Source organism: Beta vulgaris, chromosome 7 (assembly GCF_026745355.1).
Source record: "Beta vulgaris subsp. vulgaris cultivar EL10 chromosome 7, EL10.2, whole genome shotgun sequence".
Taxonomy (NCBI): domain Eukaryota; kingdom Viridiplantae; phylum Streptophyta; class Magnoliopsida; order Caryophyllales; family Amaranthaceae; genus Beta; species Beta vulgaris.
This window is the reverse complement of record NC_079208.1, coordinates 44,398,767-44,405,069: the sequence shown is the minus strand read 5'-3', so window position 1 is coordinate 44,405,069 and position 6,303 is coordinate 44,398,767.

The window sequence follows — 6,303 nt, the reverse complement described above, 5'->3', positions numbered from 1 at the left end:
AGATTTTTTAAGGTTGTCGACATTCCAGGGTCTGGCCAATGACACCCATTCGGACGATTCTAGTCGGAATGTATCGGGCTTCAAGACCTGTGTTACTTTGTACGGACCATCCCAGTTAGCCCCCAGCTTCCCTTTAAAGTGCGAAAGTCCAGTAGCTTCAACTTTCCGGACGACCTAGTCGCCAAGTTGGATTGGTCTGGCCTTTACTCGACGGTTGAAGTACCGAGTGATCTTTTGCTTGTACCGAATAGATTGCAACAAGGCGTTGCCTCGGGTTTCGGGTGATCTTCGATTTTGTCGAACTCGAAGAAGGTCAATCGAGGAGAAGGAATGCCAACTTCTACTTGGAGTATAGCTTTGCTCCTATATACAAGGCCGAATGGGCAGTGTCCCATTGCTTCTTTCATTGTAGTTCTGGCCGACCAGAGTACCCCTGGTAGGTCGTCCACCCATGCTCCTTTGGTTGCTTCCAAGGATTTTTTTATTCCCATCAAGACTACTTTATTGGCCGACTCGGCCTGACAGTTGGTTTGTGGCCTTGAAACGGCTGAAAACTTTGTTTGTATGCCGAATTGGGCGCAATAATCTCGGATAGGACCACTGTTGAACTGTCGACCGTTATCCGACACCAGAGCCTTAGGCACCCCCGAACCTGGTGATGATGTTTTTCCAAATGAAGGCTTGGACCTGTTTGTCCATTATGGAAGCTAGCGGCTCGACCTCTGTCCACTTGGTGAAGTAATCAATGGCTACGATCAAGAACTTTCTTTGGTCGGACGCTGGGGGAAAGGTCCGAGCAGGTCCATAGTCCATTTGTCAAATGGCAGCACAACTTGAATTGTTGTGAGGGAAGTGGTTGGAGCCCTGGGGATGTCCGAATGGATCTGGCACGAGGGACATCTTCTGACTAGCTCCTGGGCATCTGACTTAAGTGTGGGCCAATAGTAGCCTGCCCTTAGTGTCTTTTCGACTATGGTTCTTCCTCCTTGGTGACTTCCACAATCCCCTTGATGTATCTCCCTTAGGATGTAATTACCTTCTTTGGGAGTTACACACATGAGGAGGGGGTGAGTGAAAGATTTCTTGTAGAGTTGCTCCTCATGCCATAGAAACCAACCCGACTTGTGTTTGATTCGTGCAGCCTTTTTTGGGTCGTCTGGCATCAGTCTTTCCCGCAAGTATCCGACCACATCTTCCATTCATGCAGAGGTTCGGTTCAAGACGAGCTGTTTTTTGGCATTTATGCTTGATACTTTGAGCACTTCCCATGCTATGGTCCTAGGGGCCGATCCTTCGGCTGAACTAGCCATTCGAGCTAGGGTGTCGCTTGTTGATTTTTCGATCGATATATGTGGCTAATCCGAAAATTGGAGAGCTTGTTGATGACGTCCTGAGTTTTGGCCAAGTACATTCTCATGTTATCTTCCTTGGTCTCATACTCGCTTGAGACCTGATCCACTATAAGTTTTGAGTCGGACTTGGCGTTAACAGATGATGCCCCGGCTAAGATGCATAGCTGGAGTCCTAAGATCAGAGTTTCGTACTCGGCTTTGTTGTTTGACCCCAAAAACTCGAACTTAACAGCATACTCCATTTTGCCTCCGACCGGGGGGCTTGATTACAAGCCCGGCTCTGCACCCAGTTTTGGTGGAGGAGCATTCTACTTGCAGCTCCCACTCCTCTTATTTACCGACCGGGGGTCGGGTTGTACACTCAGTGATAAAGTCGGCTAGGGCCTGGGCTTTGATTGTTCTCCTTGGTTCGTATTCTAGGCCGAAATCGGTGAGTTGGTCGGCCCAATCAGTCATCGCTCTCAGTTACTTTCCGAAGCGGCTGTCCGGTGAGGACTTTGATCTGATGCGCTTGGAAGTAAGGTTTGAGCTTCCGATTTGCCATTACGAGGGTGAAGATCATTTTTTCCACTTCGTTGTATTTGACTTCTGCTCCTCTGCAAGCATGGCTGATGAAGTAGATCGAGTGTTGTTTCCCCTTCCCTTTCGGCCACCAAGACTGCGCTGAGTGCATATTCCACGATGACTAAAGGTTCCCTCGGCAAGGGGATATGAGTTTTGGGAGGGCCGAAAGGTGCTTTTTGAGGGAAGCGAAGGCCTGTTCGGCTTCTTCCTCCCAAACGAATTCTTTTATTTTTAGAGCTTTGAAGAAGAATAAGCTCTTATCTGCTGACCGAGAGAGGAAGCGTACGAGTGCAGCTAAGCAGCCGGTTAAGCGCTGCACCTCCCGCACGTTCCGAGGAGATTTCATCTTCATTACTGCTTTGATTTTGTCGAGATTGGCCTCGATTCCCCTTTCATCAACTAAGAATCTGAGGCATTTCCCCCCTTTGACCCCGAAGACGCACTTCTTGGGGTTTAACATCATGTGAAATCGCCTGAGCGTGCCCAAGGTTTCCCTTAAGTCTGATGGATGATCCAACTGAGCCTTAATCTTTACTATCATATCATCGACATATACCTTTATGTTCCGACCCAGCTAGTCGCTGAAGATCTTGTTGACCGTTCGTTAATATGTAGCCCCGGCGTTTTTTAGGCCGAACGACATCATTTTGTGGTAGTAGACCCCTTGAGGGGTGACAAAGGCCGTATGGACCCTGTCTTGCTCGGCCATGGGTATTGATGATAGCCGGCATTTGCATCCATGAAACTGAGGAGAGTATGGCCAGCCATAGAGTCGACAAGCCTATCGATCTTGGGCAGGGGGTGGTTGTCCTTTCGACAGGCTTTGTTCAAGTCTGTGAAATCCACACACATTCGCTATTCCCCACTCAACTTTTTGACCAGTAGTACATTGTCCAACCATTCTGAGTACTGACACTCTTGTATGAACCCTACTTCGAGCAATTTTTTAACCTCTTACTAGTGGAAAAACCTTATCTATCACTTAGTTACATATGCGATTTTGTAAAAATCGCATCTGAAAATAAATTTTAAAAAAAATGGTAATGAAAGCTGGGAAGAAAATCTGATGCGCTCCTCTTGTGGACCGCATCAGATTATAAAATTGATGCGATTTTTAGAAAATCTGATGCAGTTTCTGGGACCGTATCAGATTTTCTATTTTTTCCTTAAGAGGCTTAGAAACACGCTGCCCAATACACACTTGACGCGCCCCAGCTATATCCCTCACTCACTCCCACCCCTCATTCCCACTTAAACCCTAACTTCCCCTCACTCTCTTCTGATTTCCTCAAACCCCACCTCCCTACAAACCTTAAATCTCTCACTCTTCTCACTCCTCTCACTCCTCTTCTGATCTCCTCAAACTGCCGCTCAAACCGCCACCTATTCTGATCTCTTCACTAGTAGTATAATTGCTTATTGTTACGGTGATATTGCTGCGATTTTACTCATACGCAATAATATATCACGTAAAAAGAAAAAGTAAAATATAAAATAAAAATATTGTTGTAGTTCCTACCTAAAACCGCAGCAATATGGTATCAACATGAATTTTTTTGAAAAAAAGTTGATTATCTGATCAGACATATTGCTGCGATTTTTGTCTAGAAATTTTAATATATTGTTGCGGTTCTTGTAAGAAACCGCAGCAATATCATTAAAAAAATATTTAAAAACCAGTATAAAACAAGCGAGATACCAATTAGCGTTTTTTCCTCCCTTCATTCTCTCATCCTCTCACACGCCTACTCTCCTCTCAAACTCTCACTCTGCTCTCAACCTCTCCTCTATTTTCTCATCTCACCGGTCTTCGTCGGTCGTTCTCAACGACCAACACCGGCGCTCCCTTTCTCAACCCATCAGCCTTCCTCCTTTCTCCAGATCTCCTCGTCGTTCGTTGAAATTCGGTTCCTCTTCGCAATATTGGCGCTCGTCTCCGCCGCTGCTTGTTTTCGCAATATCAGTTCGAGTTTGATGAGATTAGGTCGATGATTTTTGTTTAATTTTTTAGTTGATTTGCTTAATAATTCAGTTTAAAAGATCTAATTTCGTTTGATTTTGATTAGAAAGACATCACCTTGTTGTTTCCTTCCCGAAATTGTATCAGTGATTGTTTTTTTTTCGAGTTATGTATGTTAATGTTATGGTCAAATCCCTTCGTCTTCGCTGTTTGACAAAATCTGGACAATTTTCTTCGTCTTCGTGTTCTTCGCACAATTTTGTTTGCTTGGTTGCGCACGAACTCTCGTTTAAGAATTTTGTTTCGTGTTCTTCGTTGTTCGACAGGATATTTTGGTTTTTTTTTGAATTTTTTTATTTTTGTTTGTTAAGAATCAATATAATGTTATGGTTTCTGATTTTTTGTTATTTTTTAATTTGTATAATTTATTTTCTGCTTATGTTTTAGTTTCTTACCTTTTAGTTTTAACGGTTTTTTCACCAGGTACCCCTGTGGTTTTTCAAAATTCATGGGGTACCCCTAGTTTTAAAAAAATGCACCAGGTACCCTTATTGTTTCAAACAAATGTACGAAATGCCCTTAATGACTAACGGTGTTAAGTTTCCGTTAGTCATTAACCCTTTAATCCTAATTAACCATCTAACCCTAACCCTTGAACCCTAATTCTAACCTCCTAACAACTCACCCCTACCTTAACCATCCAACCACCCCCTCCCCCACCCAAGCAGCCCCCACCCTTCCCCCCACCACCCCCATCGAATTCCCCCTCCCCCCCCACCACCCCGTCGTATTTCCAACAGTGACCCACCACCGCCCTGGTTGCTCCACTCCCGCCGCCAAATCGAAGCCCCTAAATCAACCCATCACCGTCGAACTGGGCTAGAAAATACCACCTCCTTCTTCTTCATTTCTTTTTCTCTCTCCTTCTTCTTTATCGATTTTTTTTTTCAAAAACGAATTTCGTAAATGATTTCGAAAATGGTTTCGAAAATGGTTTTCGAAATTAATTTCAAAATTGGTTTTCGAAAATGGTTTTCGAAAAGGTTTTCGAAAATAGTTTCGAAAATGGTTTTCGAAAATGTTTTCGAAAATCCTTTTCGAAAATCCTTTTCGAAAATGGTTTTTGAAATTGATTTCGAAAATGATTTTTGAAAATGATTTTGAAAACCATTTTGATTTTCGAAATCAGTTCTAGAGGGGGTGGGGTGGGGGAAAGAATCGACGAAAGAGAGAGAGTGGGGAAGGGGATGGGGCTGCGAGGGATGGGGGAGGGTGGTTGCCGCAGGGGTGGGGGAGGGGATGAGGTGCTGCAGGGGGTGGGAGGAAGGACGGCTGCTGCGAGGGGTGGGTAAAGGAGGGGATGGGTGTTGCAGGTGGTGGTGAGTGGGTGGGGTAGGGGAGGGGTGATGGGTTCTAAGTTAGGGTTTAATTAGGATTTAATTAGGGTTAATTAGGATTTAATTAGGGTTTAATTAGGGTTAGAGGGGTGAGTTAGGGTTAATGACTAACGGAAACTTAACACCTTAGTCATTAAGGATTTCGTACATTTGTTTGAAACAATAAGGGTACCTGGTGCATTTTTTTAAAACTAGGGGTACCCCATGAATTTTGAAAAACCACAGGGGTACCTGGTGAAAAAACCGTAGTTTTAATTGTTTTCTTAGTCTTTTCATTTCAGTATTTTAATTTTTTAGTTTGTTTTTCTCAGATTTGTAATAGTGGATTGTTGTAATTATATTTATACTTCCTCCGTTCCATAATAAGTGAAACACTTACTATTTTAGAACGTTTCAAAATAAGTAAAACATACCTTAAATGGATAAAAGAAAGTGACAAAATGACAAGAGTGCCCATCACAAACTTGTGTGGTTTGATTTTCTCTCTCCTCCTTTTGATAATAAAAAGGGTATTTTATGACTTTTTGGCTTTTGAAAGTGATGTTTATTAAATCTTGTGCCCAATCCCTCTAGAGAAATGAAAAAAAAAATTTACCTGCCTTGCCTCTATTGCTGCGGTTATGGGAAGAAACTGCAGCAATAGACTAGTACTTTTAATATTAAAAAAATACTTATTGCTGCGGTTTTACCCAGAAATTGCAGCAATATGTTCAAATATTGTTGCGATTTAAAACCGCAGCAATATATTATTTACCTATTGCTTCCCCCTTAATTGCTGCGCCGCCAAAATTGCCGCAGTAGGCCACTTAATGACCGCAGCAATAAGCATTTATTCTACTAGTGCTTCTTCGTTCGCCTCTCCATCTTTGAATTCCTCGTTTGTCTCTCCATATTCGACTTTCTCGTTCGTCCCTCCATCTTCATCGCTGCTTCCTCACTCGCTGTCTCGTCTCGCCGTCGACCTGTTTCGCGCTCCGGTGAAGATTTGAAGACTTTGCCGTCGTTCACCCCAAAAAAGCTTGAAGATGCG